The following is a 12214-nucleotide window of genomic DNA, read 5'->3' on the forward strand; positions in this document are numbered from 1 at the left end:
GGGGGGCAGCAGGGCGGGCCTCGAGGGAAGGGGAGGGAGGCCCCAACCCCTCACCTGCTCTGTCCGGTACTGAGGCTCAGCACGGCGGGCATGATGGTGCTTTTATTCCCCTCTTTCTCTCTAGCGAAGCAGTGACTGTTGAGTATCCGCTGCAGGGAGGATTTCACCATCCGGCCGCTCTGGTCCGAACCCCGAAACCCTCCGCCGCCCCCCCGCCGACCGCTCTCCAGGCACTGCTACACAAAATGGCACCCCGGCCGCAGTGGGTTCTTATATACCCTCGGGAAGGCCGCACCCCCTCCTATCGTGACGCACAGTTGAGTGGGCCACGCCCCCGGACGGAAGAAGACTCTTTCGCAGTGGACGGCTCAACTGTCCATGATAAATCCTCGCTTTCCATTGGCTGAAATGGGCGCAGAGGCGGAACGAGAAGCTCTTTCCCTATTGGTAAGCAGAGCGATGCGTTCAGAAAATCGACGGGACGGGGAGGAGGGGCACAGAGGGCTCCGATTGGCTGCGCCCGGCGAGAGTGGGCGGGGCTCGCCTGGGAGCCTTCTACACAGGGCCGTAAACCCTCACTTCCCTCAGCACCACCGGTTCGAATCCCGCGTCCCCGATCGTGCCTCGCTGAGGTAAACTGCGGCAGGAGGGCGGGGCTCGGCGCATGCGCGGGAGGAAAGAGGGGAGCGGCGGCCGCGAGCGCCCCTCAGCGGCGCCCACCCCAGAGTAGGGCGGGTAGTCCTGAAAGGGTGACAGAAGTAGTTTCGTCTAGCTTTTTATTTTACTTGTCGTGTCTGCGTTTGGTCGGTGCTAGGATCAAGTATTAAAAGCAATTTTTTCTCAGAGCCGTCTCAAACTCGGCCCCAAATCCCCCCTGTTCCCCACACATCCCTTCCAGTACCCCCAGATTTTTCCTTCCTCCCATACCCCTCACGCTCCCCCATTAACGCTTTATATACCCATGCATCCCATTAACCGTGCCTCCACCCCAATTTTGGTGTCACCCCAACCCCCCCTTAACTCTCCTTGTGCTCAGATCTCCCCCAAAATGCGCCCAGATTCTGCCCCTAACCCTTTATATACCCAAATCCAGCCCCTATTAACCCCTGATATACCTACATCCCTCCCCAATTTCCCTCTGCTCTCCCAATATTCCCCCTAAATCCCCCCATATCCCCTCAGATGTCTGTCTTCCGTTCTTCATTCAGCCCAGGCAATTCCAAGCCTGTTTTATTCCCTTCAGCTATAAAGTAGCTGCGTTTGAGTATTTCCGTATCTTTCACCGTGTCTCTTATGTTTATTTGCTTTAAGATATCCCCATCCGAAAGCTCTGAGCTTTTGAGGGTAAAGCATTCATTGGTTCCACTTTGAACAAGAACCGAAATCCTCGCCCTCTGAAACTGCTCTGATTGACTGCAATGGAACAAAGCATATTGCCAAAGAATCTCTTTTCCTGCAGCTTAGATGACAAGCCTGGCATGGTCAGCAGGCAGTGACTGCTCTGGGAGTCATGGCAAGTAAGAAGTACAAGAGAAAAGCCCTTTTCCTGCTGCAGGTAGCTGCTCTTAGCCCCCAGAACACAGAATAACTGTGGTATGAGTGCTTTCATCCTGCTCTCTACACGTTGATTTATGGACGGGAAGCTGATTGCCATTTAATGTATTACCCAGAGACCAACTTGAAACAATAGGATAGCTGCGACTCAGGAAAATTGGGAGCAAATGAAGCACATCAGAGAAGATTTGGCAATTCACGTTTTGTGTGTTATTTTAGCAAGGCTTTCCTGAATGGAGGGATGGATCTATTAGGCTGCCTTAGCGTTTTGTTTTAGGTTTCATTATTTCTAATAATGGCGTTTATTATTTATGTAGTAATCCGACTGTAATTCCTGATAATGGCACGGTGTCAGAGGGCTTCATCTTCACAGCTGCTCCCTGCTTTATTGTGGCACTGGAAACAGCTTTGCTCGCTGGATACCTGTCATCTCAGTGGGCCCTCATTCCATTTTACAGCCGAGTGACCTGGATAACACTGGTGTTCTGTAGTGTGCAGAAAGCCCAATCAACCTGTTTTCTTTTTAAATATTGAATGAGATTAGTTCCAGCTGCAGTTTTGCTGAGATAGCCTGACTCTTCCAGTTTAGCAGTGACAGTGATTCATGCATCCTCACAGAGAAGGCTCTGACTCAGAATTTCAGGATTAGCAGCTGAGGCACTTTGAGATGTTGCCATCCCCAGCTGTTTTTTACCACTGTTTTGCCATCATTACCCTCCTGTAGCAGAGCAGGCAGAATTAGCTGCTCCAGTCACATTCCCATTTGGCATCTCTGGCCAAGCCCATCTCATCCCTAGATTGTCTAATAACTGGGCAGTGAACCCAGACAGCTGATGTGCAGGTGTCCACGACTGCTGGGGCATGGCAGCTTTCAACCCAGAGGCCAGATGGCTCCATCCCAAGTCCTGTGCAGTGGCCTCCTTATTCCACAGACTCTACTGCATCTCCAAGACACGTTTCAAAGAAACAGAACAATCCAGGGCTGGAGGTGCAGCAGGCAGCCTGGGGCAGTTGGTTTGCAGCAGTTCTGAACTGCTTGCTGAACTCATTGGAGAAGAGCACACAGCGAGTCCCAGTTCTGTGTCTTACACAAACAGGTCACAGCAATTAGGCTGTAAAGTCAGCTGGGAAAATACTTTGTACGGTCTGAGTTACTAAATAACCAGATCTGTTAAAAGAGAAAGTACAGAAGGGGTGAGGATGCTGAACTCCAGATTAGGAGTCTGAATTTGAGTAGCTTCAGGTTGAGGAAAACAAGAGTTTTATTTTCTAGAAAATTGCCTTCTTTTTTTTACCTCATTCCAGCATGTTTTTCAGTCTCTTTTTATAAGAGAGATCCCAGACAGTAGTCAGAATCCCCAGTTAATGATTCTTTATTTCTGTTCTCCAGAAGATCTTAGGATAGAAGAAGAGTTTGTGGCAGCATAGGAATAAGTGAAGTCAAGGTCAAAGTTGGCAGCTGATAGAAGCAGATGTTCAAGCAAGAAATGGATGAGACCAGCAACCAAATGTATTTCCTCTTCATTATCTGCTTTCAGGCTTGGATGAGTTTGTGAGGAGATGACACAAAGCTAGTGCATAGAAAGCTGTACAGATCCCCAAACACCCTTAGGATTCAAGCATTAATCTTTCTGTGTTGTTTTCTGTTGGTGAGAGGAACGAGCTGCACCACATGCATGTGCTAGAGTAGCAACAAAGCTCCAGTGGAGGTGAATGGAAAAGGTTGGTAATGGGCACAGAGCAGAAAACCCCATATATATTCTGCTCAGCTGCATCACGCTGTCATAGCTCCTCTTGGGTGTGGGATAGGAGGTGTTTTTGACATTGAGCAGTGCTGTGGGAATTGATCTGCCTCTGATTTGCTGAGTAGGGAAATGCAACAGAAAGAAAAACAAAAGCTTTCTTTTAAAGCATGTGCAGTTCTTACATAGCATTACGCACTTAGTATCTTCCCAAAAGTAATTAAAAAAACAACATTTTAATAACTTAAGTATTCCAGTGAATAAAATCCAGTTGTTCTGGTTGCCCTCATTCTCACTGTTCCAGCAACACAGGCATTGCTCTTCCAGCTTTAAGAGTTATCTAGAGATGCAGCCAAGCACCCAAAACGGAACAAAATATGACGCAGGGATGTCTGTCATGTTGTGTTTTCACAGAAATCAGTCTATGTGATGACTTCTCCACCCTGCAGTTCAGCCTCTTTTTGTCCCAGGATAATTTAAACATTCGTCTTGGTCAGACTCTGGAGACAGAGTACAGCACAAGTTTATAAGGCTATGAGCATGAGCTTATCTAAATACTAACGCTGTTATTTCTAAACTTTGTAAGGCCTAAGTCTTCTAAAGTGGGGCCACTAAATCTATCCATCTCCTCCTTCGTTCTGATTCATTGCCTACAGGTAACTCCCAGTTACCTAGTTCTAAATACTCCCCCACTAACTGTGCTCTTTGGTGTGTTAGAATCTATTCTCATCTTTGTGGGCCATGTAATTAGAACACTTTTTCTATCATTTTCATCGACTTCCCTGTGAGAAATGATGTGATTTGAAGGTCAGCTTTTCTGCAGACCCACTTGTGCTGGAAGAAATTCTGCGTGCCACTGCAAAGTGAGGCTGGGATTCCTCAGTGTTCACCAGCACAGGGAAGAACTTATTTTCCAACATCTCAGTGAGATATTAAACAACAAATGTCTGTACTTCCCACCAAAGAAACTTAGGAACTCTGCATTCTCACTTCATCACAGCCACTATGAAGAGGATTATAGATTGAATGCAGATGAGGTAAGACACTTAAAATGCTTTAAAATCTCATTATTTGTTTTAAGGGTGTACACTAACATAGTGTTGGTAGTGATGAGTTGTCTTCTCTAGGTTACCAGGATCAGGCTTAGAAGCACTGCAGTTTAGTTTCTTTATAAACAACAATAAAAATTATTACAAAAATAATGCAGAGGGGAGCAGCTTGCAGCAAGAATGGGACGTGTGGCAGTGAGCAGCAGCCAGGGACACAACGGCTGTCAGGAACAGCACCTTAACATGGCAGGGAGAGAAGCTGCTTGAGCAGTTTGTCCTTATGGCTCTGTAATTTCAGAGTAATTGCTGGATTTTTGGATTATTTTTTTTTTTTTTCCTCCGGGTGCCGCTGCCAATTATGAGCAAATGGTCATGAGGTATTGAGAGGCAGTTGCACAACAATAAAGTGCAAGACATTGCAACACCTTCCCTTCCACGATCCATTTTCTGTTTCGTTTCCTTTGAGCCAAATGTAGCTCGCAGCGTTTGCCCTCTCCATCCTGACATTAACAAGAGATGATGAAATTCTGGTTCTTCCAAATTGCAGATCCACAGAGGAGAGACAGCAAGCCCCATCTGCCCATATGCATCCTGCATTTTGGAGTGCCATTCTGCTGTGAGCACTTTCTTTCTCCTCTCACCCCTTTGGCTGCTGGAGCTTTGCACACTGGATTTGTTTTTGCTTAACTTCCCTTTTCTCTTGCAGAGCAGTTCTGGTGTTTCTTTCCAGGAAGGGCTGCTTTCACACCCTCTGTGTTGCAAGATCTGGGCAGGATTGCTTATTTTCCATCAGCTCTTGTTGTGCTTGGATCAGTCAGCCTTAGGGACCGGGAAGCTCACGGTGCGTGCAGCTCAGCTTTTGTAACTGGTAATTTGGTTTGGAAATGTTATCCAAACAAACAGCAGGATGAGAGTTAAGACCTGTGCAGAATCTGCTCCGTCAGAAACGAGTTCAGAGTCAGTTCTGCCTGCCTAAACATTTCGCCCAACAGCTCATTAAAATGGAAATATTCAAAGGAGACTTTTCCCCCCCGATTAGATCGTTCCTTTGATAAGAGCATTAACGAGCATATTTTCCCATAAATAAAGTGAACAAGCCTCGAGGGCAGGGAAGGTTGTTTCGCCTGCAATGAGTTATGTGCCACGCTTGTCCTTTTGCTGCTATGGGAATCACTTTGCCCCTTTGCTGCAGCTGGGAACAGCCTGAGAACGGCCTCAGTACAGCAGAGCTGGCAACGTGGGCTCTCTTCCAGCCACAGACATCTACTTCTTGCAGCTTTATTTCGGGTATAACCCCAAAAGCTGCTCGGATCAGTGCCAGCACCCAGCACAGCCCCTCAGTGACATCGGTGACACAGGAGGGGACAGGCAGTGCTCCTGGCAGCCTGTTTGTTTGAGCTTCACGCAGCCTCGTGCTTTCTATCCGTGAGCTCCTGTGGCTGAACCAATATTGACTCAGGGCTGTGTGTACAGAGCTGGTCAGCGATTCCCCCAGAGCTGCAGCCGACCGCCGGGCAGCTCAGAGGGATGCTCAGCAGCTCAGGTTGGGGACAGTTGTAAAGAATGAAAAATGCTCATGAATTTCAGACTGCTGAGCCCATTTTCAGACTTCCAAACCCCAAGTGTGAGGACACACGATGGCACGTGCCTTCGAGCCCCAGGGTGTCCTCACACTTGAGTTTGGAAGTCTGAAAGTGATGGCAGCTCTATTATGCCAATAGAATTCCAGTTTTCCTACAGGTGTCCACTGATGGAGCTGCCTTAGGTACACATTAACTTACACTGCCTCCTGCTTGTCAGTAATGAGAGCTCCAGAACACTCCATGCAGTGCCTGTGTGTGCTGTAACTCCCATACAACCGAGGTGCTGGGAGATAAAGAGGTGCTGTAAGGAAAACAGGAAGCCTTGACATGACTGTTCTAATTGGACTAGTCACCCGATTTGTTTAATTTCCTGCTTACTGTGACTTGTACTAATTGGAAAACCTACTGCTCAGGAATGCATGCAAAGAAAGGGAACAGCTGTTATAGAAAATAAACTGTGCAAGGAGTACTTCCAAAATTTGGATTTGGGGTGTTTTAGCCCCTGAAGCTGTGGCTTCTGTATGTCTCAGTCCTCTCTTGGGTCAATTTCTCTGGCTAATTTTGGGCTGGTTGCTGGGTGTATCTTAATACGTTGCATGCAGCTTGCAGTGTGCCCTGCTGTCACACAGCACTGGGTTTCTTCGTGTGCAGTTTCTTATTCCATCGGTGTCCCCAGCTGCATCTGCTGCCCTGTGTCACTGGGTGGGGAAACTGAGGCAGGGATGAAGAACTGTGTGGAGGTAAAGCTCCTCCAGCCTCAAATCCTACAGAAAAATGCACTATTTGGGGCTTTTTTTTCCCTCTTGCTTTGTTTTTTTCCATCATCCTACTGACCTCAGAGTACCTTTGGAATAAGCAAAATGTTTTCTTGAGCCTAAATTATCTGTCCTTATCTACCTCAAACCTCATTGATAATCCTCTTTGTTGCCTTTAAAAATATTCCTGGGAGATTATTCTTTGGCAGTGATGGTTATGTGTAGTTCTCTTTTATACTGCACTCAGCTTTTCTTTCAATGGCTTCCTGATGTCTTGCTGCTTGGTATTGTTGGGTGGATGTACTGCGGTTTTGGGATCTGAAATGAGCTCAGAAATACTCTTCCCTGCAGTAAGAGGATGCTTTTTTTCCCCATGAAATGTTGCAGAGACAACCATCCAATGCTGATTTATTCAAAATTGGGTTTTCTCTTCTCAGTGCTCTCATGGTGATGCAGATTGACATTGCTGCTGCCCGTGCTGCAGCTCAGGCTTTGTCCAGCAGCACCAGTGGGATGCAACAAGGGTGAGTGTTTGCATCACCACCCGTTAAGCTCTTTGAATTTTAACTACAAAGGAATCCAACCCAAAACCATCAGCTCCAAGTAGCACGTTGAGCTTATTTGGTTGGTTCAGACCCACTGGAGGACACAGAGACTCTCTGTCCACAGCCCAAATGCTTCTCATAGCAGCGCTGAAACATTTTTCCATGACCCCCAGGTATAACAGCTGTGACCCATTTGTTTGGAGGAAGCTGTAAGATTAGGAAAAACAAGCTGTTCTTAATTTTCTTCCCAAATAAGCTGTTGTTGTTGCTCTCCAAGCTCCCTGCTCGTTACGATATTTTGCAAAGTTAACAATCTCAAGGCACACAGCATCTGAGGGATGGCAGCTTGTTTCTCTGCTTTGATTTTTTCATCTGGGAAGATGCTGAGAGCCCTCAGGATGGCTTTATGGAGACACTGAGAGCTGAGGCTTCCCAGCTTCCCAATGGGATGTCATATGCAGAGGTGTAGGGCCAGAGGACACCTTCAAAGCCAAACCCAGATATGCAGTCCCACATGATCCTGGGGTCCCACTCGCCTCCTTTTGCCTTGTTTTGATGATTATCAGGGAAGCATCCCAACCACCCTACGCCTTTGCTGCTACAGATGTAAAGCATCAACCCATGACCACGTTAAGTGCCATCATCTCTTAGGCAAAACCCAGCCGTTCGTTTGCTGCCTGTTGAGATGGGAGGTGAAAAAGAACAAGCACACAGAGCAAGGAATCAAAAGCCTGGTTTGTGCACCTGGGAGGTTACAAGTGTGATAATGGGGTTTTGGTGTTATGTTGTATGAAAGGGCTGCTGCAGCCTCAGCACTGGCTGCTGTGGTTTCGTTGGGTCTCAGCTTTGATGTTCAGCTGAAAGCTTTCTTCCGTGCTCTGGCAGAGGGCTGCAAACCAGCTCAGGTCTGAGGCATGGCTCTGCAACGCTGGGGTGGAAGGAGGTTGGCAAAGCCTCGTTCTGCACCACAAAAATGTGGCTCGGAGGTCTCCCACCAGTCTGGGCCTGAGCCTGCCTCGCTCCCAAGTGCCCGTCTTTGATGAGGAGCTTAGAAAATATTTTGTAGTGAAAACTGGCTGCTTTTCCTCTTGCTTCGTGCTCAGAGCTGCATGGACCCTGCAGCCCCCGTGCTCGCTGTGGGCAGCTTTCCAGGCGTGGTGGGTGCAGGGAGCATTGCTCAAGGCAGAGCAGGAGCAAAGCACCAAGAGGGGCTCAAAAACAATGCTTGATGTGTAAGGGCAGCCTCAGCCCTGCTCCTCCTGTTCTGCAGGTCACGGAGATGGGTGCAAAGGGCCGTGCTCTTATTTGGGTGCTGTTGGCCAAAGCAGTGTGCTCTGTGTAGGCTTGGCTCTGGGCAGGGAACACTGGAGGGCTTGAAGGTGATGTCCTCCCTCGTTGCATGGAGGTTTGGGTTTGGGGATGGGGACAGTGCTAGGAGTGTGTCTCTGAAAGCAGTGGGGATGGAAAGGAGTCAGGGATCATAGAGTCATGAAGGTTGGAAAAGACCTCTTAGATCCTGAACTCCAACGCATCCCATGGCCACGTTCCTCAGTGCCACATCTACACGGTTCTGAACACCTCCAAGGACGGTGAGCCCACCACTCCCTGGGCAGCTTGTGCCAATGCTTCTCCACTCTTCGGAGGAGTTGTTCCCCATACCCAGCCTGACCCTCTCCTGGTGCAATATGAGGCCATCTCCTCTCATCCTATTGCTGTTACCTGGAGAGCAGAGGCCAACCCCCCCCCTTCACAACCTCCTTTCAGGAGCTGTAGGGAGCAGTGAGGTCTCTTGAGCCTCCTCTTCCCCACACTGTCCCACTCCATCCTCTCAGCCACTTCCATAAGACCTGAGTAGGGATAGAGAGGAGAAGGATTGTGGTGGTGCTTTGTTTGGCTCGACACCTCGACTCCCCAGCCTCATCCTCCAGCACCAAGTACCGCAGCTTTCCCCTAAAGCATCCCCAGCATCCAACCACGGCCCCAACCCCAAACCAACGCATCTCTTTGGCACACCAGAGCCACCCCAACCCCTCTCCCCTCCTGCCCAGCACTGACTCAGACGTCCCCTACGTGCTGTGCGGAGTTTCCTCGCCGTCACCCCGCACCTCGCACCGCAGGGTGCAGCGAGGCCGGGCCGGTCTGTGCATGCACACTGCTTTTGTCTGCTGCTGTAGAGGAGCAGAAAGTGCTGGAGGGAAACCTCTGAACGACGAAAACCACGCGGGGCTCCATTGTTCCTTGCATCCATGGAAAATTACTCCTGCTCACTCTTCCTTTTGCTTGAGCGGCTCCAAACCACGCTCGGAGGAGGAGGGGAGTGTGTGTATGTGTGGGGTCAGAGCTGTTCCTTTTTTTGCCTCTAAATGATTTATTCTGAAAGGCTCTGGGCTTTGTGTCGCTGGGAAAACACACAGCAAGCAGAAAGTGTTTGGGGAGCGACCATTTAAATGTCACTGGGGGAGGAAGAGGAAGAAGAGGAAGCAAGGAGCCCCCACACCCCAGCAATGCAGCCCCGCTCCCATCTGGCACAAGTTGTCTCTTTGCTGTTCTGTCTCTAAGCAGAAAGCATTTCTGCCCCTCGCCGAGCCGCCCATTGGCTGCTGTTGCCTTTGGAGGAAGCTGCAGGCGTGCGCAGAGCAGCATCGCTGTGAGCATGCACAGAGCAGTACCCTTCAATTGTGCAAAGAGCAGCACTCCTCCAGGGTACTCAGCACATAGTCTCACTGTGAGCACGCACAGAGTAGCATCGTTGCAAGACTGCATGGAGCAAAATCACTGGAAGCTGGCAGTGCTCAGGGCCAGGGCTCGGAGCAACCTGATTTAGTCTGAGATGTCTCTGCCCATGGTGCTGGGTTGGAGCTGGATACCTCCAACGTCCCTCCCAACCCAAACCATGCCGTGGCCCTGTGATGTTTCTGCTGTGCACAGAGCACTGTTGCTGCAAGCTCTTCTCTGCTCAGCCAGGACAGAGCTGGGTGTCACCTGGTGCTTATCTGCAAGCGTTCCTTAGACAGAGGTGTTCCTGGCACCCACAGCTCTTTTTGCATCGAAGAGTCTTGGGTTGGGCTTTTTTTGCATATATTTCTGCCTTTGCAGTTGGTTTTCTTCTGCTTTGGGAGCTCCTTGTGTGTGCAGGGAGCTGGGGTGACCTTTTGTGTCCTGAGGCAGGTGGGATGGGATGCAGACGGGTGTTCGGGTTTGGGGTGTCAGGGTGCCTGCAGGGTGCCTCCGGGTTCCATGTGAGCCACTCCATTGCTTTTTCTCCCTAGGACCTAAATTCAGATCCGCTGCAAAACCCATAGAGTCGCAGAGGGAGGGAAGCTGGAGGCATCTCCCTGTACAACCAAGGAGCCTCTCCTGCTGTCCCCCTCTGTTTCTTCACCTTTTTCCCCTGAGATCTCAGACTGCTGCTGCCTTTATGCTCTTCCCAGCCCTGGACAGACAGCAGGGAGCGATATTTAAAGCAGCCAAACCCGCGTAGCTGTGCAGTGACCTCCTCTCCCTTCTTGGCTCTGAATTCCTCGCACCCTTCTTTTCTCTGTAAAAGGAGAGCTGCTCTATTTAGGGACCGGGTAAGGTGCCTCCAGCATCAAGTCTCTGTACTTTTAGCTCCCCAGTCCCTGCCATGCTGACCCATGTGGCGTAGGGAGCCCAGGCCTGGAGATGTGCAGACCCCTATCAGTTATTTGGCAAGCACTTCTCCTTACAGCTTTAGCTAGAGCCTTCCTCACAGGACCAGCAGCCTCTCCCTCCTTGCTATTGGAAATTATTGCACTCCAAAATCAAGAATCATGAAACTGAGGTCAAGGGACCAGTTAGCTGCATGAAGGAGAGAAGTCCCACGGCATTTTTTCCTTATGAATAACACTGCAGAGTGATAAAGGGCACAGAATGGGGCACGGACATAGTGAGAGCCCCCGGGGGGACCCCCTGCAGGGTGCTGGGGGTACCAGAGTAACCCTATCGCCGTCACTGGAGGCCAATCAGGATTTATGGCCTTGTCACCAGCCATAAATTTGACATCTAGGGTTGGGTCACACGTAATGGAAGCCAAAGAGGGATCTCATGGGTAGATAAAGGGGTGACCTTCATGCCAGGAGGCAGAGGGCAGGGAGCAGCACACAGGCTGGGTCTCCCCATTGGGTTCATTGCTGGTTTCATCTCATTTCATCTGTAAATCACCCTTCTTTGGAACAGCTGTTGAATCCCAACGTCGACAGAGCTACACGACTTCTCCCATTACACCATTTTCTGTCCTGTTTGCATCCCATAAATCAAGTCAGTGAGGAGCTTGGTGTGGGATCTGGAAGTGTTTCACAGCAGGATCAGTCTCTCCCCTCTAATTAAACATTACAGGTTCCTCATGAATCACACCACATGCAGTATGAAATGCCTCCATGGGGTGATTTATGGGGAAATACGTTTTGATGTGCAGACTCAGGCCTCACTCCTCACCCCATGCACCCCCAGCCCTCTTCCTTTGCATTTCTGTGTCTTTTCTGATGCAGGATGACCAGCGCTGTTTCAAGATGCAGGTGCACAGTGGGGTTTCTGCAAGCACTGACTGCTTTTTTCTAGCATCATCTCTGCACCATTTGCAGCAATCCCCTAGGATGCCTTTTTGCTGCCGCGAGCCCTGCGCTGACATTTGCACAGCTGTACCCACAGTGCCTCTGAGCTCCCTGCACAGCACTGGCTCACTGGCTGCCTCCTGTTGCACATGGGCTACTAGAGGGGAGCCGTGCTCTTATTGTAAAGAATCACAGAATCACAGAATTGTAGGGGTTGGAAGGGACCTCTAGAGATCATCGAGACCAACCCCCCTGCCAAAGCAGGTTCCCTACACCAGGTCGCACAGGTAGGCGTCCAGGCGAGACTTGAATATCTCCAGAGAAGGAGACTCCACAACCTCCCTGGGCAGCCTGTTCCAGTGCTCCGTCACCTCACCGTGAAGAAGTTCTTACGCACATTCGTGCGAAACTTCCT

Source organism: Meleagris gallopavo, chromosome 30, assembly GCF_000146605.3.
Source record: "Meleagris gallopavo isolate NT-WF06-2002-E0010 breed Aviagen turkey brand Nicholas breeding stock chromosome 30, Turkey_5.1, whole genome shotgun sequence".
NCBI lineage: Eukaryota > Metazoa > Chordata > Aves > Galliformes > Phasianidae > Meleagris > Meleagris gallopavo.